Here is a 26,547-nt window from a genome sequence, read left to right as displayed (position 1 = left end):
ATTTAACCTTATGTTCAGTAACTTTTCATTTGCAGACACATTCTATCCCGGGTTTGTTTGTAGTTTGTATTATGTTTAGTTACAGTTCATTTAACAACATTTTTGGTTAAATTAAAACATCTACAAGTATTAAGTTTAGTTATTTATTGATTAAGTTCTATTTTCATTATTCAAACATTCTGTTACTCACCATACTTACCATGTGTTACAGACAAAGGGAGGAAGCAGCCAATGATGTCCCATATTTATACCCTTAGTGACATCATTGGTGATGTCACCAGGTCAGTTCATGTGGGGAGGGGTGATTGTAATTTAGGTTGTGTTTATTTACTGTGATTTTGAATTATTTATGTATATGGCATGTTTATTAGTAGATAAACTATAGGAAAGGGTTTTCCCCTTATCAGGTGGTTATAGTAGAATAACTGTAGTTAATTCCTGTGTCAATAAAGTAAAATGTATACCTGCAGCGATGGTATGGTCCAGATTAGGTCTGGATGGAAGGGCCTATATAAAGCAGTTGCTTTTGTCGTCGAGGGGGGAATGACACATCAGTGTAGCTGTGTACACATGATGTTTGTTTAAGTTGAGTTACTATGAGTTAACTTTAATTAGTTAGGCCTAGATTAATTATTTTGAGTTTTTTGTTAAGTGTGAACATGGACTGCACTGTAAATAAATCACTTTGGTATCCCTGGACAAAATTCTCCGTGTCTGCTTCCTACTAAACGGCCACTCAGGTCGGCCTACACCACAAACTCTAAACGTGTTATGAAGTTAAAATAAGATGGCTAGATTAATCTGTAAGTTATTGGACTGCACCCACCAGAGCTGGGCTCTGTCTCTTTCAATGATATCATACTGCAACAGTACTAGTAAATGTCACAAACAGGGTGAACACGTCTCAAAAGCCCTGTTCAGACCAATGATTCACGACGAGACGAGTTGAAACTTGCAACTACTTGCAATGTGCTGGGCTACTTCTCAAACCTGCTAGTTATGCGACTAGGCTGGACGGTGAACCGTTTCCATAGCAACGACTCTCCATACTCCCTTTCAAACTGCCTGCTTTTCGGGGGGTTTGTAGCTGGAATTAATTTGTAGGGTCTTAAAACATGAATGAGGACAGTGAGAGTGAGTTTGTACTTTCAGATATCAGCCTTATTTGACTGTTTCCTGATCGCTTTCAGCCACATCAAAGTTGTGTTAAGTTACTGCTGAAGAAAACATTTCCTGCTGCTGCTGCTACATATTAAAAGTTTTCCAATGACGAACTAACGGGAGGCTTTTTATTATGATAAAGTGATAGGAAATTAAATGTGTTTCAGAGTGTATATCATGAGGATAGGATGCAGTCTGTTTATAAAAAGTGTGAGCAAAAAAATGTACTGGTACAGCAGCTCAAACGGTGGAAAAGTCAGTTTAGTGAGTTGAATTCTCAGGCTCAGACTGTTTACAGCAAAAGTGGCCAAGAATCCGATTCTGAGCTGTTATACAGTGATAGCAGTGAAGAATTAAATTTGGATGCCAACACTGAAGGAACTAATCCTTGTGATGAACTGAAAAAGAAATTGGCTGATTGGGCCCCAAAACACAATATGTCACACAGTGCATTATCAGAACTATTGCATATTTTAGTGCAGTGTGGCCTGGATCTACCCAGAGATCCAAGGAGTCTGTTGTCAACCTTAAAAACCTGTGAGGTCCAAGAAATTGGAGATGGTAGCTACTATCATTTTGGACTGTCAAATGCAATTATTTCACAGCTGTCCCATGAATCATATCCTTCAACAAACACTCTAACTCTCCGTGTTAATATTGATAGATTACCGCTCTTCAGAAGCTCCAAAATGGAGTTATGGCCTATTTTGGCCAAGATCGAAGAACTTCCCAAGTCTAATGTTGTTATCATTGGTTTGTATGCAGGCCCAACAAAGCCAAATTCTGTTGAGGATTACTTAAAGGATTTCATTGAGGACCTGAAGGTAATAACTAATGAGGGTTTGCATTACAATGGAAAACATTACAACATTGCACTTCCGGATGCCTTCATCTGTGATGCACCTGCCCGTGCCTTCTTGAAATGTACCAAGGGTCATTCTGGTTACAACTCCTGTGAACGCTGCACAGAGCATGGGATTCGCATGGACTATAAGGTTGTGTTTCCTGATTTGAAAGCACCACTTAGAACAGATGCACAGTTTAAACATATGATGGATGAAGAACATCATCATGGTGTTTCACCCTTACAAGAACTTGGCATAGGGATGGTGTCGAGCTTTGTACTTGTTTACATGCATTTAGTTTGCTTAGGAAATGTGAGAAAACTTGTAACCCTGTGGATCAAAGGACCTTTAAGGTGTCGGGTTTCTGCAGCCACCATCACCATTATCTCTGGCCATTTGAAATCAATGAGAGAACATCTCCCAAGGAATTTTTCTCGAAAACCACGGTCAATTATGGAATACACTCAGTGGAAGGCCACTGAATTCAGACAATTTCTGTTGTATACAGGCCCTGTGGTTCTTCAAGGACGTCTACCTACACGACTGTATAAGAAGTTTTTGGCCATCAAGCCTAAGCCTGGAGTACTCTGAATATGTCTTCAGCGCTGTTGTATGTTGACAGGCGCAGGTCCCTGCATATTCTCTCGTCCACACTGTCAAGGAGTTGGAACTTCTTTACCTCCACTGAGTCAGTCGGCTCTCCCTGCTTTTGCAGGCTTTCCCAGTCTCTCTTCCATCTGTGGAAATTCCTCTTATACCCAGTGAATTTAGGTAGACTGGTCGGCTTTATTCTCACCACTGGTTGTTGAGTTACCATCGGTTGAGGTGGTTGAACCTCTCTTCCTATTCTTTCCTCCTCTGCAATTCTTTGTGCGGTGAGGAATTCTGCTCTCCTGGCCTCGAGATTGTTGCCGAATGTTCTCAGGTCTTTTAACCTGCCTTCCAGGCCTGCTGCCTGATCATGTTGTATCCATTTTTCCCAGTCCTTCAGGCTTGAAATTGCATCATGGATTAGCTTCTTTGCTCCTTCCAATTGCAGTTCAAACCCATCTCTATTGATAGCAGTGGTGGGGTTTGCATGGGCTTTGTCACAGGCTTTTTCTGCTTCTCGGATCACATAATCTACCTCCTCTTTACCATACCTTGGCCAGAGTTTGGATCGGACTGCTTCACGGACTTCAGCCAGTCTTGCGTCACACTCCTCCATTGTCCTTCCAATCTCAGCCTGCTTTAGTGTTTGCCAGTAGGCCAGCCCTGTAGTCTTCATTTGCATTGCTGACATTCCTTGCCAGGGAACTGAGCTTGCTGAACTCCTCTTGTAGTTCATGCTTGATCATGTCATCTGTGCTTCTGCTCAGGTAATTTGCCTGCTTGGTAAAAGCAGCTTTAGCTAAGGTCCTCTCCTGCTTCAGTTGCTTGACTGTTTTCCCGAGAGTTTCCTTCGCCATGGTGAAGAATCTTCACTCAATTTCTCCTTTGCGTCGACAGCTTGACTTCAGACCTTTAATCCTTGTCCTCACTGCCATGCTGGTTTTCAACTGTCAAGTTTTGTGTGTTTGTTTTCAGTTCTTTGGCTAACCACAACTCTGCCCAAACTTGAGAAATGGCTTGCTCATCTTAGGAATGCAAAGGACAACTCAATTCTTTTGATCTTTTATTTTCTTCCAGATGGGGAGGATGGAATAATAGAATAGAATAGGTTGAAAACCTTAAAGATAATAAAAAGATATGCATTAGTTCCAAATAAATGCATACATAACATTTCCTTAAAGAATATTGAAGACTAAGACAAAGAATAAATGTTAGTTTTTCAACTAATGATTCAATTCACCTAACACAAAAGTTTCAACTTAGAAAGCATGTTCTCAAATACAAATACAAACTGAAAAACCTACAAAAAAGCACATAACTTGGTTTGTCCTACCAGTTGCGTCTGTAATGATGAACATGAGCTGTAGCTGGCCTATTGTTCTTCAGCTGCAGCAGCAGCAGGTGAAAAAGTGACTTGAGCTCCTCCCCAAACATTTATAACTTCCCACTTGCTTCCTGTGAAGCACTTCCTGTGCACATGGGTGCACCAAATTGTGTGGATTCCCCCTGCAGGTTTGGAATGGATGCTGGGGAACCTGCCTGTGCATTTTGTGACTGGTTTTGACACCACAATCAATAAGGCAGTGAAGCAGCAACTCCAGCCAGATGCTTCATGGCGTACATACAGTGTGCGTGTAATTGGAAATTCAGGTAAAAAACTGATTTTGGGGGAGTGGGATAAGTCTGAAACTGTATGTGATTAAGATTAACCTACACTTTTTTTTATGTCTTTTTAAGATACATATGGAGGTGCTCGACATAAGCTTAAACGAGCAGAGGTTACATCTGATCTTCAAACAGACAATGAACAACCAAAGAAGCGACAGAGAAGGTAATATATATGTACTTAAACCTATTACTGTCCACAGTGGAATTTTATGTGTAAGATTTTGCATATTTTATCAGTTTTGTAGTAGTATAATGGCAGTTGTAGGGTTGCAACTATATGAAAAAACATGACAGTTTTACAGAATTATTTTCAGCCAACAGGATAAGTAAAAATGTCATGCCTGCCAGAGCCAGAGCTCACTTCAAGACCATATGGGGGCACACAGGGGGGGCTTACACGGGTCTCATAAAAGTCTCATAAAAGTCTCCTGCTTGAGTCCCACCTAAAGCCCAGTCGGATCCCTCTCAAAATCAGACAAGTGGGGCCTAAATGGGTCTCAGGTACATTGCCCAGTTGGGCCCTATTTTAGGTCTATTCTGATCCCACTTCGAGCCCATATAGGCAAACACGGGTGGGGCCACCATGGAAACCGTGGACAAACCCACTTGGCACCCATAATTGCAGCCCAAATTTAACCCATATGGGCCCCACATGGACATGCTAGCTGGGCAGTGCAGGCGGGCATTAGGTTGGAGCCTTTGGTGAGAACCCTGGACAGCGCTGGCTGTGGATAGACGCCTGCTGGCTCGGGTTACTCACTTGACAGAACCACTCACACTCATCCTGTCTGGTAACCACAGAGAGATTATTCAGTTTAACAACATTTCTGCTCCCTCCACTGCATTAATTCTGGGTCACCCCTGGTTAGCAAAACACAACCCCCTCATTGATTGGGCCAAGGGGAGAGTTTCTGAGTGGAGTTCATTCTGTCATGCAACCTGTCTGCAATCTGCTTTGTCCCCCTCTCTCTAGATCCTCCTCCTGATATGCCTGACCTCTCCAAAGTCCCAGAGGTTTACCATGACCTGAGAGAGGTATTCAGTAAGGACAAAGCACTCTCCCTCCCACCTCACAGACCCTACGACTGTTCCATCGACTTGCTCCCTGGTGCTCCATTGCCCTCCAGTCGTCTCTACAACGTGTCTAAGCCTGAACATGACGCAATGGAAACATACATCAGAGACTCCCTTGCAGCTGGGATAATTCGGCCTTCTTCTTCTCCGGTGGCCGCTGGGTTTTTCTTTGTGTCCAAGAAAGATGCTAGTCTGAGACCCTGTATTGATTATGGTGGCCTGAATAATATAACTGTAAAGAATAAATACCCCCTACCTCTGATTGACGCAGCTTTCACCCCCCTACAAGGAGCCACTGTTTTCTCTAAGCTGGATCTCCGTAATGCCTATCATTTGGTGAGAATTAAGGAGGGGGACGAGTGGAAGACGGCTTTTAACACCCCTTTAGGGCACTTTGAGTATTTAGTAATGCCTTTCGGCCTTACCAACGCCCCAGCCGTATTTCAAGCCCTCATTAATGATGTTCTGAGAGACTTTCTGAATCAATTTGTGTATGTTTATTTGGATGACATTCTCATTTTTTCTCAGTCCCTAGAGGAACACCAGGATCACGTCCATCTCGTTTTACAAAGGTTGTTGGAGAACAAGTTATTCGTCAAGGCGGAGAAGTGTGACTTTCATGCCAAGAAGGTCAGTTTTTTTGGGCTTCATTATTGAGGAGGGACAACGTAGGACTGATCTGGAGAAGGTGAGAGTGGTGGCAGAGTGGCCAGTTCCAGAAAACAGGAAGCAGCGTCAGAGGTTTTTGGGGTTTGCAAATTTCTATAGACGATTCATCCGGGATTACAGCCATGTGGTTGCTCCTCTAACTTGCCTCACCTCCCCTTCTGTACAGTTCTGTTGGACCCCCAAAGCGGACTCAGCCTTCTCCAAGCTGAAACAGCTGTTCACCTCAGCATCAGTCCTTGTCCATCCCAATCCCGCACTGCAATTCATCGTCGAAGTGGATGCGTCGGAGACTGGCGTTGGGGCAGTTTTGTCCCAGAGACGAGAGCCGGACAGTAAGCAGACAGCTCCATCCCTGTGCCTATTTCTCCAGACGGTTGACCCCTGCAGAGAGGAACTACGATGTGGGGAATCGGGAGTTGCTGGCAGTGAAGATGGCACTGGAAGAATGGCGACATTGGCTAGAGGGATCCAAACTGCCGTTTGTGGTCTGGACTGACCACAAAAACCTGGCCTACATCCAGTCGGCTAAGAGTCTCAACGCCCGCTGGTCCCTCTTCTTCAGCCGTTTCAACCTCACACTAACTTACCGTCCTGGCTCCCGCAACATTAAGCCTGATGCCCTGTCATGGCAGTTTAGCGCTGAGGAGACCCCCACTGAACCTGAGAACATGCTGCCAGCCTCCCAGGTGGTGGCTCCCATTACCTGGGAGATTGAGTCCCAGATCCAGGAAGCACAACGCACTCAACCAGACCCTGGTGGAGGTCCCCTTAACCGTCTATTCGTCCCTGATTCTGTCCGGTCTTCCGCTCTTCAATGGGTGCATGCCAGTAAATTCTCTTGTCATGCGGGAATCAACTGAACCCTATCCCTCCTCAAGCGCCATTTCTGGTGGCCAACAATGGACAGGGACACCCAAGACTATGTCCAGGCCTGCTCCATCTGTGCCCGGGACAAAGCAGCACACTCACCCCCTGCTGGCCTGCTCCGTGCTCTACCTGTTCCTGGTCGCCCATGGTCCAACATTGCTGTTGACTTTGTCACAGGCCTCCCAGCTTCCCATGGTAATACCGCCATACTTACTATAGTTGACCGCTTCTCCAAGGCTGCACACTTCATTGCCATCCCCAAACTGCCCTCAGCTAAGGAGACTGCAGAATTACTTACCACCCATGTATTTCGCCTGCATGCTATTCCTACAGACATTGTTTCTGACCAAGGGCCCCAGTTCACATCGCAGGTATGGCAAGCTTTCTGTCGGGGCCTGGGTGCCACTGTCAGTTTAACCTCTGGTTATCACCCCCAGACCAACGGACAAACAGAATGGGCCAACCAAGATTTGGAGACCTCTCTTCGCTGTATCACCGCATCCAACCCCTCTGCTTGGACCTCATTCCTCCCATGGATCGAATACGCTCATAATTCCTTGTCAGCTCTGCCTCAGGTATGTCACCTTTTGAAGCTTCCCTTGGATATCAACCTCCTCTGTTTCCCTCTCTAGAAGAGGAGCTTTCAGTTCCCTCTATCCAGCATCATCTCTGTCGTTGCCAAAACATCTGGAAGAAGACCCGAACCATTCTCCTCCAAACCTCTGCCAAGAACAAACAAGCAGCTGACCAACACCGTGTCCCAGCTCCCCAATATCACACAGGTCAGTCAGTTTGGCTATCTTCTAGAAATATTCCACTCAAGACCGATTCCTGGAAGCTGTCTCCTCATTACCTTGGTCCATTCAAGATTGTAAGGATAATCAATCCCTCTGCTGTCCGCCTTGAGCTCCCCAAATCCCTCCGTATCCACCCCACTTTTCATGTTTTCCAGTTAAAGCCTGTCCACAGCAGTGACCTTTGCCCTCCAGCCATTCCCCCTCCTCCCCCCGGCTCATTGATGATCATGTGGTGTTTACGGTGCGCAGGCTCCTGGATGTTTGCCGCAGGGGCCGGGGGCTGCAATACTTGGTCGATTGGGAGGGGTATGGACCAGAGGAGCGGTCTTGGATCTCTCGGTCCCTCATATTGGACCCTGATATGGTGAGGGAGTTTCATAGAGCTCATCCTGCCAAGCCTGGGGGTCGCCAGGGGGCTCCCATTAAGGGGGGGGTACTGTCAGGATCCTAGTGTTTGTCTGTCTGGAGCTGTGCGGAGCTGAAGTCACCACACACCTGCCAGCTGTCAGTAATCAAGCCACCTGCCAGCCATCTGCAATCAAGTCACCTTCACTCCAGTCTGCATAAAACCCTGGTCCAGTTCACAGCTCTTCGCCAGATTGTCAGCTTACCTAAGTGGTATAGTATATCGGCTCAGAGAATAGTCAGTGTCTCATTCTTTAGTTCTCTTGCTAGCTTTATAGCTCCGTTCCTGACTGTGTTTTTTCCCCTTGTTTCCAGGTCCTGCTTCTGCCACCACCCTTCCAAACCTCAGCAGCCCAGCTACCCTTCCAAGCCCCAGCAGCCAAGCTACCCTTCCGAGCCCCAGCAGCCAAGCTACCCTTCCAAGGCCCAGCAGCCCAGCTACCCTTCCAAGATCCAGCAACCCCTGCCCTGCTCCAGCCGCTCCTACCTTTGTGTAATAAACAATTGTGTTTTCTACAGCAAATCAGTGTCTTGTCTGCATTGTGGGTCCAGACCTCCATCCATCATGACAGAGCCAGCCAGGAGGGAGAAATTTGATTCCTAAATTTCCATTTGTAATTAAATTAAATTGACACCTTTTGAGTAATTGAGTGTATTTGAAAGATAACTTAACATTTATGACATTTTGATTTTATTGATTCATTTCATTTTCAAGTTCATTGACATTTCATACTTACCTTGGTTAAACATGAACATTGTTGTGACAAAAAGGTGTCAATATTCCTAATGCTGACTTAGTTAGCGGTTTAACTAACACAGAGATTGACAATGAGATCTTTCACTTTCTCAGGGAATATGGGTCAATTACTAGAATAATTGAAGTACTTACCACAGATTCTGACACCCAGGTAATCATACAGTTTGAGTATAGTGCTGCTGTAAAAGCACTTGAAACCGATATCTTACCTTATCGAAGACCATGTACTACCAAACCTGAAGTTATTATCCATCATGTTCAGAGCCTTGCTAGTGTTTACTCTAGTGATGTAGGCACCAGTACAACAAATACTTACCTTTCTGGGTTGAGAGACTTAGCCAAGTTGAGCGGCAGGGAGTTTGGAGATATCCTCCATGAGGAGCTGGCTAGGATTAGTGAATCCATTAGAACTGAGACCCCAGTTGAAAACAGTGAAGACACTGTAGAAAGTGAGCCACCTCCTACACAAAGTGATATTCAAGCTGCTGCCCTTAGCTTTGTCAAGGCCCCCATTGAGGTGAGTCAGGCCTCCTATAGACCCCAGATGGGCACTGAGGTAAGAGATCTCCTTTCTCCAAGAGGGAAAAGAACCAGCACTTTCCACTTACCTTCAGATCAACTCAGCACCCCAGAAGTGCAACGTGTTGTGGTTGAGCATATTGTCGAGAGCAGTGAACTTGCAGCTCACCTTCATTCTCCATGTAAGCTGAAACAGTTTTCTGGGCAATTTCCTCAGCCATGCTTCGAGGTCGACTACGACACAACACAACAGTGTCAAGTTCTGCTTGAATGATCCATCAATCCCTGACTCCCAAGTGGTAAGGAAAATTGTTGAAAGCCTTTCAACCCCAGCAGCAAACATGATCAAGTCATTAGGGTCCCAAGCCTCACCAAACCAGTACTTGACTTTACTTGATTCTGTTTATGCCACTGTTGAGGATGGGGATGAGCTCTTTGCACGATTCTTGAACAACAATCAAAATGCTGGGGAGAAAGTATCAGATTACTTGCAGCGGTTACACACAGCATTAAGTCATGTGATCAATAAAGGTGGGATTGCTGCTCACAATGCTGACTAACAACTCCTCAAACAATTTTGTCAAGGATGTTGGAACAGTATTCTGATCACCTGTCTTCAACTTGAACAGCTCAAGGGGAAGCCGCCATCTTTCGCAGAGCTTCTTCTCTTACTGCGAACTGAGGAAGACAAACAGGCTAATAAAGCTAGCAGAATGAAGCAGCACCTCGGGTTCATCAAGCCAAAAGCCATGTCAAATATGTAAACGTGTCCTACACAGAGGACATTAGCATGCCACAGGAAACTGAGCAAACCTTCTTAGCTATGACCAAAGACATCCAAAAGCAGATCGCTGAACTTCAAGTTCAGACGGCCAAAACTCAGAATATGCAGCTCAGAGAAGCCTGTGAAAAAGAAAGTAACAGTAAGTACAAAACAGAAACAAAAGATTAAAAATACCCAGCCGGAGGGACAGCTTCAACAAATGACTGAAACGGTGAAACCAAAGCCATGGTATTGCTTCAAATGTGGTGAGGAGGGCCACATTGCATCCACATGCAGCAACATGCCTAATCCCACCCTTATACAGGCCAAGAAAGCGGAGCTCAGGGAGAAGCAGCGCGCTTGGGAAGCCCAGAATGGCTCCCCAGTTAAACTAGAACGGGCTTCCATTGAGGGGCAAATGGAAGCCAAGTATCAGACCCATCTCTCTGATCATCCTATTAAACCCATCAGTGATATCCTTGAAGTAGAGGGAGCAAATGGCCAACCTGTTCCTTACCTGGGATATGTTGAGGTTGACCTCAAGTTCCCTAAAGCTCTCCTTGAGTCTGAGCCTGAAATGTCAACCTTGGCTTTGATCGTTCCTGATCTGCGTTTCAACAGTGGTGTCCCACTGTTAATTGGCACCAACACTTTAGACCCCCTTTATGATCAGTGTTGTGATGGATTGTCATTTCCCCAAAACTCACCTTGTCATGGCTATACACATGTCCTTCGCACACTTCAACTGAGACAAAAGCAAGCGACAAGTGGAGAACTTGGCTTTGTGAAGCTCAGAGGGAGAGAACAAGAAGTCCTCCCAGCGAAAGAAAAAGTGCTGCTTGAAGGCTGTCCGTGTGTCAACCCAGTTAACACAGAGAAATATGGCCTGTTAGAGCAACCATCCAGATCAACTTTGCCAGGCGGTGTGTTTGAAGACTGTTGTCTCATTTCCTTGCCAGAGCATGGCTCCAACAAGCTGCCTGTTCTCCTTAGAAATGAAACAGAGCATGACATCATTCTACGTACCAATTGTGTCATCGCAGACCTGACTGTCGCAGATGTTCTCCTCAATGATCAGAAGCATGTTGTTGAGTGCTCTACTCACCAAACAGATGAAAAGTGTCCTGGGAAAAGCTTTGACTTTGGCCCTTCGCTCCCTGAGGAGTGGAAGGAAAGAGTTACAATGAAGCTCAGTACCTTCTCTGACGTCTTTGCACAACATGACCTTGACTTTGGGCATGCGACCAGAATCCAGCACCACATCAAGCTGAAGGACGAGACACCAATCAAACAGAGACCTTGTCTTATTCATCCTCTGGATTATGAAGCTGTCAAGAAGCACCTCCAAACCCTTCTTGACACAGGCGTAATCCGAGAATCAGAGTCCCCATTTTCATCACCAATTGTGGTGGTGAGAAAGAAGAATGGCGATGTGCGCCTATGCGTGGACTATAGAAAATTGAATCTGCAAACAATAAAAGACTCTTATGCATTGCCAAACCTGCAGGAGTCGTTTTCCGCTCTAACTGGATCCAAGTGGTTTTCAGTGATGGACCTGAAGTCTGGATACTATCAGATTGAGATGAATGAAAGTGACAAGCATAAAACCGCTTTTGTGTGCCCCTTTGGATTCAACCGAATGCCCCAGGGAATCACAAATGCACCGAGCACATTCCAACGGCTCATGGAGAAATGCATGAGTGACATCCATCTAAAGGAAGTCCTGGTTTTTCTTGATGACCTAATAGTGTTTTCGGACACTCTTGAAGAACATGAGACCAGGCTCAACCACGTGCTCAGCCGTCTCAGGGAATATGGCTTGAAACTTTCACTTGATAAATGTAAGTTCTTTCAGACTTTGGTGCATTACTTGGGGCACATTGTGTCCAGTGATGGAGTGAAAACTGACCCGGAAAAGGTTCAAGCTTTGAAAACCTGGCCGAGACCACAGAACTTAAAGGAGCTCCAATCCTTCCTCGGATTCTCTGGTTACTATCGGAGGTTCGTGAAGCATTACTCAAGGATAGTCAAGCCTTTGACCAACCTTACCGCAGGCTACCCACCGCGACGGAAGGGAGTCAAGGTTGGCTTCAGTGATGGAAAATACCTTATCCCAAAAGAGCGTCAACAAGCCTTTGAGGAGATCATACACAAGCTAACATCGTCCCCAGTCCTTGGTTATGCAGATCCTAAGGGTCCTTATGTGCTCCACACAGATGCCAGAACGACAGGCTTGGGAGCGGCTCTGTATCAGGAGCAGGATGGGAAACTGCATGTGATCACTTATGCCAGTAGAGGACTCTCCTGCAGCGAGGCAAAATATCCAGCACGCAAACTTGAATTCTTGGCCCTTAAATGGGCCATCACAGAGAAGTTTCATGACTATCTGTATAGAAACGTCTTCACCGTTATCACAGATCCACTGGCATACCTACTTACCACAGCCAAGCTTGATGCTGTGAGCTACCGTTGGTTAGCTGCACTCTCAACATTCACTTTTGATATCAAGTATCGAGCTGGTAAGCAAAACGCAGATGGTGTGCTGGAAAATGATGCCACATCGCAGGAAGAGAGCCAAAGGATTGACCAGTTCACGTCTCGGCTATTAACATCCATGAACAAATGTGAGCTGGTGACTCCAGAGACTGTCAAAGCTGCTTGTCAAAGACATTCCATGAAGCAGGTTCAAGAGCTCTCACCCTTCTTCGGCTATGTTGAATCGCTTACCATTCACGCAGATGCAATCCCTCCTGTCTTTGAAGAAAGTGAGTCACAGGATGGGATCCTAGCAGTACAATACAATGAGTCTGACCTAATGAAGCTGCAAAGAGAAGATCCCGTCATCAGCAGAGTTATCAAGTTGGTTGAATCTGACAACTTACCTGCAGATCAAACAGCAGATTATCCTGAAGAGCGGACGATCCTGAGAGAGTGGAAGCGGCTTCATTTGAACACAGGCCTGTTATACCGGACACAGGAGTGTGAAGGACAAACTCTTTTCCAGTTAGTACTCCCAGATGTCCTACGGGCCACTGTACTCAGAAATCTCCATGACAATATGGGGCATTTAGGGATTGAACGAACACTTGACCTCACCAGATCGCGATTCTACTGGCCAAAGATGGCTGGAGATGTGGAGAGGAAAGTGAAAACATGTAAGCGATGTGTTCGACGAAAGACTCAACCTGACAAGGCTGCTCCACTAGTAAACATCCAATCTATAAGACCAATGGAGTTGGTCTGTATGGACTTTCTTTCACTAGAGCCAGACAGTCACAACACTAAGGACATCCTCGTCATAACGGATCACTTTACCAAATATGCTGTAGCCATCCCTACCAGAGACCAGAAAGCTAGTACAGTTGCTAAAACCTTGTGGGAACACTTCTTGGTCCATTATGGGTTCCCTGAACGCCTGCACAGCGATCAGGGCCGAGACTTTGAGTCTCATGCCATCAAAGAGCTATGTGTATTCGCAGGTATTCGCAAGGTGAGAACAAGTCCGTACCATCCCAGGGGAAACCCTGTGGAGCGGTATAACCGAACACTCCTCAGCATGTTAGGAACTCTCAAAGACAAAGAGAAGACTCAGTGGTGAGACCATGTCAAACCTCTCACTCATGCTTACAAATGCACAAGGAGTGACGTTACTGGGTTCTCCCCATATGAGTTAATGTTTGGGAGACAACCAAGGTTACCCATAGACTTAGCCTCTCACAAGATCGCAGAAAAGAACAAGAGGCGATTTGATAGAGTTGTCAGAGAGTCCACACTGGCTGCCGGGGATCGATTCCTTGTCCGTAACCTTCGTCTCCGCAACAAACATAAGCTGGCAGGTCGCTGGGAGCCCACAATATATGTGGTTACCAAGCAAATGGGAGACTTACCTGTCTACTCTGTAAAACTGGAAAAGGAGGAAGGACCACCACGAACATTACAAAGGGATCTTTTACTTCCTTGTGGATTTCTTCCTGAAACTGAGAGTGAGGAACAAAACACAAAGAGCAGTTCAAAGAGACCTCGAACAAGGCAGCAAACTGCTATCTGTCAGGCCTGGACTATAAAGAGTACTCAGATGCAGAGTGTTCAATAGGCAGACTTTATTAATATATTCTAACCTCGGCTGTGAGTGACCAAGATAAACCAGCTATGGAATTTATACTATCAACACAAGACTAAATTTATCAGGGAAAAAAACTAATAAACAAAAACCACTCCAAATGGAGGGACTGCAGAAACAAAAAGGAATAAACCAACAGAAAATCACTTAAGGAGGAAGACAAAAGCTAAACACTATGAACTCTATACTATAAAGACCAACTAAAACGCTCTCAAAAAACAGAGGCTCTACAATTACAACTAGGCAAAAACAAATGGAACAAAAATTCACTCCAAAGGAAGCTACAAAAACTGCTTGACAAAACAGATGGCTCTAAACTATGAAATACCAACAAAAAATCACTCACATGGAGGTAAAGAATGCATAGACAAGGCAAGGCAAGGCAAAATCTTTGATGACTGGCTGGGGTGCACGAACGGAACGAAACACTCTGGCACAAGACAAAGGGAGACGCAGACTATAAGACAAATGAGGGCAATGGGAAACAGGTGGACACAATCAGGAATCAGGGAAGACACTCTGACAAGTGACACATGAGGAAGGGCAAGTGACCTGAAACGAGAGGAGAGTTACTTTTCAAAATAAAACAGGAAATGACAAAACATGGAGACAGGACAAAAGCCCAACTTGACCTCACCACGTGACAGTACCCCCCTTACGGCCCAGGCTGTTCAGGGTGGTCCCTTTGAAAGTCCTCTATGAGGCTCAGGTCTACAATGTAGCGGGAAGGGATCCATTGTCTTTCCTCAGGTCCATATCCCTCCCAGTCTGCCAGGTATTGTCTACCCTGGCCCCGGCTGCGTACCGCCAACAACTGCTTGACCTTGTACACTGGACCGCCGTCTACCACTTCAGGTGGCAGCGGAGGTGTGGCATTCTCCTTTGCAGGTTTGATCTTGCTCACGTGGAAGGTAGGGTGGACACGAAGGGATCGAGGCAGGCGAAGGCGGACTTCCGCAGGACCGATGATCTTGGTGATGGGGAACGGACCAACGAATCGTGGCGCCAGCTTCCTGGAGGGGACCCTGAGGTGGAGATCTTTAGCGGACAGCCACACCCTCTGACCTGGCTGATGGGCTGGGGTGGGTCGTCTCTTGCGCAGCTTTCTTGACCCAGTCCCCTTGGCGAATTAACACCTGCCGGGTGGCTGCCCAAATACAACGACAGCGACGAATCACGGCATGGGCGGAGGGCACTGACACCTCAGGCTCGTTGTCTGCAAAAACAGGGGGCAGGTAACCAAATACACATTCAAATGGTGAGAATCCTGTGGCAGAGGTGGGTAGTGAATTGTGGGCATACTCGACCCAGACCAGGTGCTTGCTCCAGGAAGAGGGATTCTGGGTGACCAGACACCGGGGGCCGGTTTCCAGTTGCTGGTTGAGGCGTTCGGTCTGGCCGTTGGCCTCCAGGTGGTATCCTGAGGTCAGGCTGGCCTTAGCTCCGATGAGTCGACAGAACTCCCTCCAGAACCGGGAAGCAAACTGGGGCCCCCGGTCAGAGACAATGTCCTTGGGAAATCCCTGAATACTGAAAACATTGTTCATCATGATCTCCGCCGTTTCCTTGGTGGAGGGCAGTTTCGGCAGAGCAATGAACCTAGCCATCTTGGAAAATCTATCCACCACTGTGAGGACAGTGGTGTTACCTTGAGAGACCGGGAGCCCCGTGACGAAGTCCATGGAAATGTCGGACCATGGTCTGGAGGGGATGGGGAGCGGCTGCAAGAGCCCCATACGTGAACCGGAGGACGTCTTGTTTCGGGTGCAGACTGAACATGCCTGTATGTACTCCCGGACCTCCGGCTCCATGGATGGCCACCAGAACCTCCGAGAGATGGTGAACATTGTCCTCCGAACTCCCGGATGGCAGGAAAGCAACAAGCTGTGGGCCCAGTGGATCACCTGTGGGCACAACTCAACCGGGACAAACAAACGATTCTCTGGGCACCCACTAGGTGGCGGTGCCTCACCATTAGCCTGCTTGACCTCATTTTCTATCTGCCAAGTCACCCCTCCAACCACATAGGTTAGTGGGAGGATAGTTTCTGGTTCCTTGGCAACAGGCTCGGGGTCAAATAGTCGAGACAGGGCGTCTGGTTTGACGTTTCGGGACCCCGGCCTGTAAGAGAGGGAAAAAGAAAACCGTTTAAAATAAAGAGCCCACCTGGCCTGGCGAGAATTAAGTCTCTTGGCCTATCTGATATATTCAAGGTTCTTGTGATCAGTCCAGACAATAAATGGATGGTTAGCCCCTTCAAGCCAATGTCTCCACTCCTCCATAGCTACCTTGACCGCCAGCAGTTTTCGTGGTTTCCCAAATCATAGTTCCGCTCAGCTTTGGACAGCCGCCGTGACAAAAAGGCGCAGGGATGCATCTTACCATCCTGCTCCGACCGTTGAGAGAGAACTGCCCCGATCCCTTCGTTGGAGGCGTCTACCTCGACCACAAACTGTCGCTGGGGGTCTGGCATGGTGAGGATGGGAGCCGAGGTAATGCGACGCTTGAGGGTCTGGAAGGCTGTCTCCTCCTCTGGGGACAAGTGGAAACGCACCTGAGAGGAAGTAAGAGCATGGAGAGGGGCAGCTATTGCGCTAAAGCCCTTGATAAACCGCCTGTAAAAGTTAGCGAAACCGAGAAACTGCTGAACCTTCTTGCAGCTATCAGGTGTAGGCCACTCGGCTACAGCGCTAATTTTAGCCGGGTCCATCTGCACTCTTCCAGGGGCTACAATGAAGCCCAGGAAGGAGACGGTGTCGGCATGGAACTCACTCTTTTCCGCTTTGACGTAGAGATCATTTTCCAACAATCTTTTTAGTACTCTGGTTACATGGTCTTGGTGTGAGTCAAGGTCAGGGGAGTAAATGAGAATGTCATCAATGTAAACATAAACAAAATGGTCGAGAAAATCCCTGAGTACCTCATTAATCATAGCTTGGAACACAGCAGGCGCATTGGTTAACCCGAACGGCATGACCAGGTACTCGTAATGACCGTTTGGTGTGTTAAAACCTGTTTTCCACTCGTCACCCTCTCTTATTCTGACCAAATGGTAAGCATTGCGAAGGTCTAGCTTTGTGAACACTCTGGCCTGCTGGAGCTGGTCAAACACAGAAGACATGAGAGGAAGTGGGTAACGGTTCTTAATTGTAATGTCATTAAGAGGGCTGTCGTCTATACAAGGTCTTAGGGAACCATCCTTCTTGCCCACAAAGAAGAAGCCGGCACCTGCTGGTGATGATGAAGGGCGGATCAACCCTGCCTTCAGTGAGGTTTCGATGTACTCCTGCATGGCCACCCTCTCTGGCCCAGAGACCGAGTACAGTCGGCCCTTGGGTATGGTGGAGCCTGGAATCAGTTCAATAGCGCAGTCATATGGCCGATGTGGAGGGAGTGACATGGCTTTATTTTTACTTAATACCTCCCGAAGGCGGTGGTAGCAGGAAGGCACGGAGCTCAGGTCCGGGTACTCGGAGTCTGTTGCAGGATTAGCAGAGGCAAGGTTGGCCACAGTTACATCTTGGCGTAGTCACAGACAAAGTCGCTGCCTTGTTTTAGTCTGCTCAGTTCCTGCGCCTTTTCAGTCGTAACCGGGTCAAAAGTCTTTTGCAAAGCCGCCTGAAAGTCTGTGAGGGAGCTGCAGAGTGGAGAGTCCCGAGCCCACTCTGCTGAGGCCCAAGCTTTGGCTCGTCCGGTCAGATGGGACATCATGAATGCTATCTTGGACCAGTCAGTGGGGAAAGCATGGGGAGATGGTTCATAATGAAGTGAACAGTCAATGAGAAAAGTCTTACATAGTCCCGGTTCCCCAGAGAATTTCTCTGGTTGGGCTAATTTACTGCCAGCCCCGACGATGGGCACAGCCGGGGCGGGAGCAGCAGCAGCTGCCGGAGGCTCGGGAGCTGTGGTCGTCTGAGTGGGACGATCCTGCAGGACCTGAATTTGAGCCGTGAGGAGACTCAACTGATGAGCCAAAGCCGTCTGAAACTCCTCCTGATGGGAGAGACGGGCCTCTTGGGCACGCAGGTACTCTGTCAGTTGTTTATTCTCTGCTGAGTCCATACTGGCCAGAGTGTACTGTCAGGCCTGGACTATAAAGAGGACTCAGATGCAGAGTGTTCAATAGGCAGACTTTATTAATATATTCTAACCTCGGCTGTGAGTGACCAAAATAAACCAGCTATGGAATTTATACTATCAACACAAACTAAACTTATCAGGGAAAAAAACTAATAAACAAAAACCACTCCAAATGGAGGAACAAAACTGCAGAAACAAAAAGGAAAAAACCAACAGGAAATCACTCCACAAGGATGAAGACAAAAGCTGTACACTATGACCAACTAAAACGCTCTCAAAAAACAGAGGCTCTACAATTACAACTAGGCAAAAACAAATAGAACAAAAATTCACTCCAAGGGGGCTACAAAAACTGCTATAAACTTGACAAAACAGATGGCTCTAAACTATGAAAATACCAACAAAAAATCACTCACATGGAGGTAAAGAATGCATAGAACAAGGCAGAGACAATGCAAGGCAAGATCTGTGATGACTGGCTGGGGTGCACGAACGGAACGAAACACTCTGGCACAAGACAAAGGGAGACGCAGACTATAAGACACATGAGGGCAATGGGAAACAAGTGGACACAATCAGGAATCAGGGAAGACACTCCGACAAGTGACACATGAGGAAGGGCAAGTGACCTGAAACGAGAGGAAAGTTACTTTTCAAAATAAAACAGGAAATGACAAGACATGGAGACAGGACAAAACCCCAACTTGACCTCACCGCGTGACACTATCCAGCAAGATGAGGAGCCCCTTGTTTCAGATGATGGTGCCTATGAAGGCTGGTATGCAACTGCTACCTTGCCAGATGTTCAAGAGAATAGGTTTGTCAAGGCGTATGAAATGCCAAGGCACAGGCTTGCACCTGCTCCAGGCAAGCATAGGCAAAACCCTGGAAACCTTCATCCACACATCACTGTGGATTCAGTTCCAGCAGCTGTAAGACCAAGTGATGCCCTTCAGTCTGAAAGAGAGTTATGTTCATCTGATGAGGAGGAAGGAGAAGTTGGTTACTCTGAGACCTTAACATCTGGAGAAATCAGAAACTTACCTGAAAAGGAAATGAAACAGTCATCTGATGAGGAAACAGGAAACCTACCTGAAAAGGAAACATAAATCGTACGTGAAAAGGAAACACAAAACTTACCTGAGACGGAAATTGAAAACCTACCTGGAGAGCTTGACACTAGTTCTGAACCTGTGGAAGGAAGTCCTATGAAATCAGAAACTAAATATCATACAGAGGCAGAGATACCAACCCAAGAAAAGACAGAACCAGATATTCCTGTCAGAAGATCACTCAGACAACGTGAGCCATCACGTAGGTTCCATTATCCTGAGTTGGGAAACCCCCTAGTCTCTATTGTTACTTCCTTTTTTCAGGGTTTGAGTACTGCCCTCACCAATTCTCTTAATGATAGTGCCAGTAGAGATTGGTTGATAAAGCTTCCTCTGGAAGTAACAGAGCCAGTAGTTACCCAAAAGCCCTTTAATCATGCAATGGGACGTGCATACATTTAAGGGGGGAGAGTGTAACCTGTTAAGAAATTGAGAAACTAAATACACAGTTAGGTATTTAGATGTGTAATCTGTTGGGGGAAAAAAACGAACCAAACTGTTACAATGAGTAGACATACTTTTTATTTCATTGAGCATTAAATGAAAATAACATTTAATTCATAACAACATTCCTTATTTCATTTTGCATTCAATTTAGTAATTAATTTCATCCCAGAGGTCCAAGTTGCTTAAGAGAGTGGTCCTGTGAAGAAAATGTAATGCCATTGGTTCATACTGAGGTAGCTGAATCGTGATTGGTGTAAAGTAGTTCATGTCCCGCCCCTGGCGCAGGTTAGGGAGACGCGCTGTGAGAAGTACACAGAGCGATAGCATGAAGAGAGCAGAGACACGGACGACACGGAGATGCATAAAAATTGTTAAAACATTTAATATTGTGTTACATTATTAAAAAGAGAAGCAGTTCGAGTCGGCAAATGTCTGGTGAACCACTGTGAGCGACCCCGGGGACCTTACCTGTGTTTAATCTTTTCTTTTCTCGGTGAGTACTGTGATGCAGCAGCAGTTAGCTCCTTGAATTAGCCTAGCCTTGTGGCATTTTAGCCACCGACCTGAAGCATAAACCCACAGTCTTGTGTTACTTTTAAAAAACGGACAAAAGACAAAAACGGGAATGTATGTGTATATAAAGAGTATGTGAGCATCTTACTTACATGGTGAAAACATAAGAGTTATCATTTATGAGTTTCATGGGTTTTGAGACTGCTTGATTTTGTATAGTACTGTGTAACGTGCATATGAGGGCGCGATGTCAGTATTGTGAGAACCTCACAAATAATCAACAAAGAATTTATTTTACATTATATTACTTACCTTAATCCAGTGTAAGTGAGGATTTATTGAACTGTGAATGGTTTTCCAGATCATTTACATATGAGCTCCTGATTGTTTATCAGCCATTTAATGACTTTGTTTTCATTTAAAAAAAACAGTAAGGTTAACAATTCATGTGGTAACAGTATAATGCAATACAGCACTTATCTTTTTATAAGTTAACAGTAAAAGGCTGTATAATACAGTGATATTTAGAAAATACAAACTGTACAGTTAAAAAGAAGTTGAATAGATTCATTTAAATCTGTTATATTATACAGGCTGGGTTTTTTGATACCCTGGATTCTGGATTGAGGTGGATTCTCTCCCTGACGAGGGGGATGGAGAGCCAACCGTGTGAGCATCTGGATTGAACAGGACCTTCTTCATTCTTCATCATTTGTCCTATCAGTGTGGTAGGACTTTTGGAATAGACTTAAAGGAACCATTGAAGCGAACAATTTTTTATTTTTTGACAAAGAGAGACAATCATTTTATGAAGGGTGCACCCGGTTAAAAGACATTTGAAAGAAACAATATTTAAAGCCGGCAGTATTTGTAAACTAATTTTCCATGTGTGTTTAATACAGTGTGTTTGCTTTAACTCACCTCTATGTCTCCTCTTACTCGTTGTGGTGTCCAAATCATTACTCCTCCCTGTGAATCTAGAAAATTCTGGTCCGGTGTATATACTTACCTACCGAGTGGGTTACATAAACAAATGCTGATTCAGTGAAATTCGCTAAAAGTAGCAGAGAGCTGTAGGTGCTAGAGCAGAACTGGTGAGTTTAAATGTACAGCAGGTAATTAGTCACTATAATGAAGAAATCAACAACATTAACTATGTTCAGATAGAGCAGCAATAAACTCTACCGGTAACAGAAACTCCAGAGACTGGCGATGAGACACTACACTGGGCATGTAAATGGTCACTCACTGCTGTTAATGAAAGGTAATGTACCCTGTGTAAAGGTGTTACTGCGCCACATTTTTAAAGGGGAAGAGAAGGGGTGTAACGTCTTATATGGTGATAATAATAATAATAATAATATATGATAAAAGTATTAAACACATACAGTATTTAGGCTGCCAGGGAGCCAGTATCAGTTCCCAGGTGAAAACAGCACCAACAGCAATTAATTAATTCCAGTCAGGCTCTTTCAGCTGACAATTATTAATGTACACTCAGTTGACAATTTATTAAGAACATAAACATGACATACTTGTCTTTGTCCAGGCTGCTGAGATCAAGAACTGCCGGGTGAGATGCTGTGATGTGCATTTTGGGGTTTTTAGTATCAACAACTTCACTTCAGGCCTTCTTCAGCTTTGCAGGTAGCACTCTTCAAAACACACATTTTACACTTGATATAAAGAGACTGATTTACTAACTGGTGCTAAATATCTTTGGTTTGATCTGAAGTTAATGTAAACATTGATGTTTGTAGGTTAGATGGCAATCACTGTACTAGAATCCTCCCCAGGAAGTATGGTGTGCAGTTACTGATCTCAACAGCATGGAAGTTATTAGTAAGAAGCATGGCAATTACTCAAAGGTAATAGCTCTGAGATATTTTTTGGTGTGTCAAACTGTATTTAACACAGCCAAGGACCCGCAAGATCATGATAATGCTGAGTGAACCAGGAGTGACAATATATCACCAAATGGTAGGGTACAGAATTAAGTGTTTCTGGGTTAAAAGCCCTGTCCTCCAGTTGGTTTTAAAAGAACACATTAATGGGGCAAATCTAAGATCAGGAGGTAAACTGTTTTAGGTGCATAGATGCTAAAAGCCATCTCCTACACTTTGAAAATGCTCTAGGCACATGGAGATTTCCAACTTGTGATCTGCTGGGATTGTAAACTGTCTGGGACGTACTGTGAAGCCAGACCAGTAAGTGCATAGACCAGGAGGAGGATTTTTTAAAATTGTATTCTAAAAACAACAAGTAGCCAGGGAAGGTTTTAGAGAAGAGAGTCATGTGGTCAGATTTTTGGCTGGACCGTAGCAGTACTGACACTGACCGAGTGATAGAGTTGAGTTTTACCATTAAACCTTTGGTCAGCTGAATACCATGTGACGGTAGTCATGAAGTTACACCATTGGTCTGTTGACTTGTTGTGACTGGTCTGGACTCCAGATATCCACAGATCAGGGGTCTCTGTTGCTGTTTTCTCCCCGTTCAGCTGAATGAAGTTTTCTGTCCTCTGTGGTTAATTTTTTCCAAGCAGCTGACTAGGGAGTGTATGAGCCCTATCTTTCACCTGGCATAAAGCGCAACTCAAGTGTCTTTGCTAGTTTGAAAGTTGAAATTTTTCCTTCCAGTGCACACATTGTTTAAATAACCAGTTGTTTCAATTGACCAACAAAAACCTGGTCTTAAGTAAATGGCACAATATTTCGCCATTATTTTAAGGGCACATTGTCAATATGCACCTACATAGGTGGGTTCTCAGCGTGCCTGTTTAGCACAAGCAGAATGTTCTGAAAATGAGCTTCAGATGTTTGATATTTAGTCAGGTGGAACATTAGAATTCACCCACAGAAGGTCAGAGCATTCCTTGTCGGTACAGATAATTTATATAACATTTGTTTAAGCTGTATTAAAGTAATGTGAAAAAAAATGAAATCATACTTTATCAGGACTTTACAGTGAATCTTAGTGTCTGTTATTTCTTTTTTCCCCCAGATGCACCAAGGATCCAGCTGATTACTGGCAATTTGAAGGTGTATTTTTCTTCATCTGCTTTGTTGCACTGTCACTTCTGGTATAGATTCAGTGACCTTTGTGCTATGTTTTGATTTTACTTTTTAATACACTGTATAGTTGGGATTCTGACATAAAAGATAGTATAATGTTTGTCCACATATGTTGTTGGAACTATATCGAGAATATTGTGGAAAACAAGATAAAACTGAATTGGAAAATACAAGCTAAGAAACAGCAGACCACAACCCCCTCAGCTCCACAGCACCCCTCTTTCAGAGGTGAAATCATGAACTCCTCATTATAGTAACCCTAACAGGCATGATATACCAATGGAGAAATGCTAGTTTTAGTATTTCAAATCATTCTTGGGGGCTCTGAAGAACTATTTGTGAATAATTGGTTGATATTGTAAATTTACATCTGAATATATTAAATAAAAGTGTTATAAAGTCAATAGTGGTGTGTATGTTATTTGTAATTAAGTTATTAAGTTTCCAGCCCCACTTAAGTTGAAGGGCTGCATAGAGAGACTTAACAATTTCATTTGCATTTCTTCAGTATATTATATTTTGAAAATGTAAGAAAATTGATCTGAATCATTAAATATTGTACTTAGATTGTGCTGTTACAGGTTTTTTAACATTACTTTAAGGTGTTTGATCATTATTTGTCAACAGCGGGACCTTATATAGACGAGTGTGTGCCTTTCCAAATCATGTCCAATCAATTGAATTTACTACAGGTAGACTCCAATCAAGTTGTAGAAACATCTCAAGGATGATCAGTGGAAACAGGATACACCTAAGCTCACTTTTGAGTGTCACAGCAAAGGGTGTGAATACTTATGTACATGCGATATTTCAGTTTTTTATTTTTAATAAATTTGCAAGAATTTCTAAAAAGTCTTTTTCGCTTTGTCATTATGGGATATTGTGTCTAGATTGATGAGAAAAAAAGGAATTTAATCCATTTTGGAATAAGGCTGTAATATAACAAAATGTGGGGAAAGTGAAGGGGTGTGAATCCTTTCAGAAAGCACTGTATCTATAAGAACATCTCCCTTTTCCTATTTCTGCAGCACCACAGCCTGAGGGGCTTTCTGGTTGTCTAGCAACAGTAAACTGCTGTGCTGTTAATCAGCTGCGGCTCGTGCTGTAGCTGTTATATTCCGTTAACTAACTGCACAGTTAGAAAATAACAAATTACAAAACTATTGGGACTTAATGACAAAATATACAAAATATAAACCACAAAACACTGTAACGTTAACTTTCATACACACACATCTACCAGCGGTGGAGGGCAAACTTTACCAATATTTGCAACTAGTACAAACGGAAAACACCATTCTGAGGCTTTCCTGTTAAAAAAGATAGGCAAAGTGAAAAAAGGCATAAAGTGATATTATTGATGTTAACGTTATGTATGACTCCGAATGGACTGTTGCAGATAGGAGAAGCAGTAAGATGAGCGCATAAACTTTTTCAGTACAAACTGCCAATAGTATACACACAAAACACGATACTAAGGCTTTCCTGATAGGAAAGACAGTTGAAGTAAATAAATGGACGTGTTGATGATGATGATGCTGAATAACATTAATTCCAGGTGAATGATAATAATAATCATAAAAAAATAATATCATAAAGTGAGACCATCATCAGCTAATGTTACTAATAGTGCAATAGCTACCACATGAATAGTGTAGCATCAGCTTTTTGGCATTGTTAGAATATATATCATATATCATATCATATCCTATCATATCACAGCCACGTCATTGCCATGGAGTCAGTCAAGAGTGAATGAGTACACTGATCCTTTTTGAGGCAGTCAACAGCAAGTCTAGTATACTGGTACACTTGTCCATGGCACAAAAAAACAGCTGTAGTACAGTGCGCATATTTAAGGGACTGTAAAGGAGGTGTTATAGGTGGTGTTCAACCACTTGAAAGGGGGCCGGTCCGGGCCAAAATTTCCTGGGTCGATTTTTTGTCCCAGTCCAGCCCGGGTCCCAGTCCAGCCCTGCATGTCAAAATAAAACACCAAAACAATATGAACTGACAGTTTTAGATGAAGACATCAAAAGAAAGCTGGATGTAGTAAAAATTAAAAAATTTGTGGGTCATGGGAAAAGAAATTAAGAATGATGAGCTGAGAGACTGTCAGGTCGCTTCCATATTCCACGAAATTTGAAACTGTTGCTGGGGCTGAGTAGTTCCGTGTTACACATGATAGACAAATTCGAGTTTGCAGATTATGTGTCCAACATGGACATGTGCTCAGAGAACATTCTGATTTCAAATGTTTTCACTTTAGAAAAAAGGGCATTATTCCAGCTTATGCTGATGTGTAAATGATGTTGGAGAAGAGGACGGGAAGGGCTTTATATTGAGTGATGATGAAAAAGCAGGATGGGGAGAAGGATGTGACTGCTGTCTCAGAGACTGGGAGAAGTGGCAGTGATCAAGAGATGGATGAAACTCCCTTGAGGAAATATGCCACGGATAGGAGTATTCAGGATGATGCCATTCTGCCGCAACACTAAACAGAGTAGCGCTGATGGGGGGAGAGATTGTGGTGAGTGGCTCAAGCATATCTAAAAGGACTGGGTTTGTAAATGACTCTGTATTTTAGTGTCATTTGTTTTATTTTGTATTTGTAAGCACTGCACACATTTGCACATGTTTTAGTTTATTACAATATGGTTTTCTTTTTTGCATGTAAAACACAGAGGAGATTTTATTTTGAAAGTTGAGCTTTTATTTTTGAAACTCCATTAGTGGAAGTCAACAACTTGCCTAAATAGTTGCTCCGGTTTCTATACAGTCTGCACAGACATGTTGGTCACAGGAAGCAGAAATTTTTTGCACTAGGATAAATGTCTTAACATAATGTGGTAAATGCAGTTGCAATTGTTTTATTATGACAACTTTGGTCTTAAAGTGCATGAAGAGGTAATTATAATATTAATAATCTTAGGTAATTTTGCTGCTCATAACTGACGACAATCTACTGTGAAGACGATGTCCACACTATAAGGATTTAGCACCTCAGTTGGAGAGTGAACAAGGTACGAATGTGATTAAAGTTTTATTTCATGGTTTGTTATTTTTCTTTGATAGAGGTATCCTT

The 26,547-nt window shown here is 44.3% G+C and overlaps 1 long non-coding RNA gene across 3 annotated transcripts; it reads left to right on the top strand.

Moving 5' to 3' along the window:
• Positions 1 to 20,083: 20,083 nt before the first annotated feature.
• LOC130169820 (uncharacterized) lies at positions 20,084 to 23,860 on the top strand. 3 transcript variants are annotated; one of them, XR_008827896.1, is made up of 5 exons: positions 20,084 to 20,368; positions 20,982 to 21,116; positions 21,938 to 22,035; positions 22,149 to 22,256; positions 23,392 to 23,860. It is a non-coding gene; the product is annotated as an uncharacterized LOC130169820 (long non-coding RNA). The 3 variants fall into 3 exon arrangements; XR_008827895.1 differs by lacking the exon at positions 22,149 to 22,256; XR_008827894.1 differs by having other exon boundaries at positions 22,149 to 23,860.
• Positions 23,861 to 26,547: the final 2,687 nt, after the last annotated feature.

Source organism: Seriola aureovittata, chromosome 5 (genome assembly GCF_021018895.1).
Source record: "Seriola aureovittata isolate HTS-2021-v1 ecotype China chromosome 5, ASM2101889v1, whole genome shotgun sequence".
Taxonomy (NCBI): domain Eukaryota; kingdom Metazoa; phylum Chordata; class Actinopteri; order Carangiformes; family Carangidae; genus Seriola; species Seriola aureovittata.
Note: the sequence above shows the minus strand (reverse complement) of the source record. Positions and strands in the feature narration are given on the sequence as shown.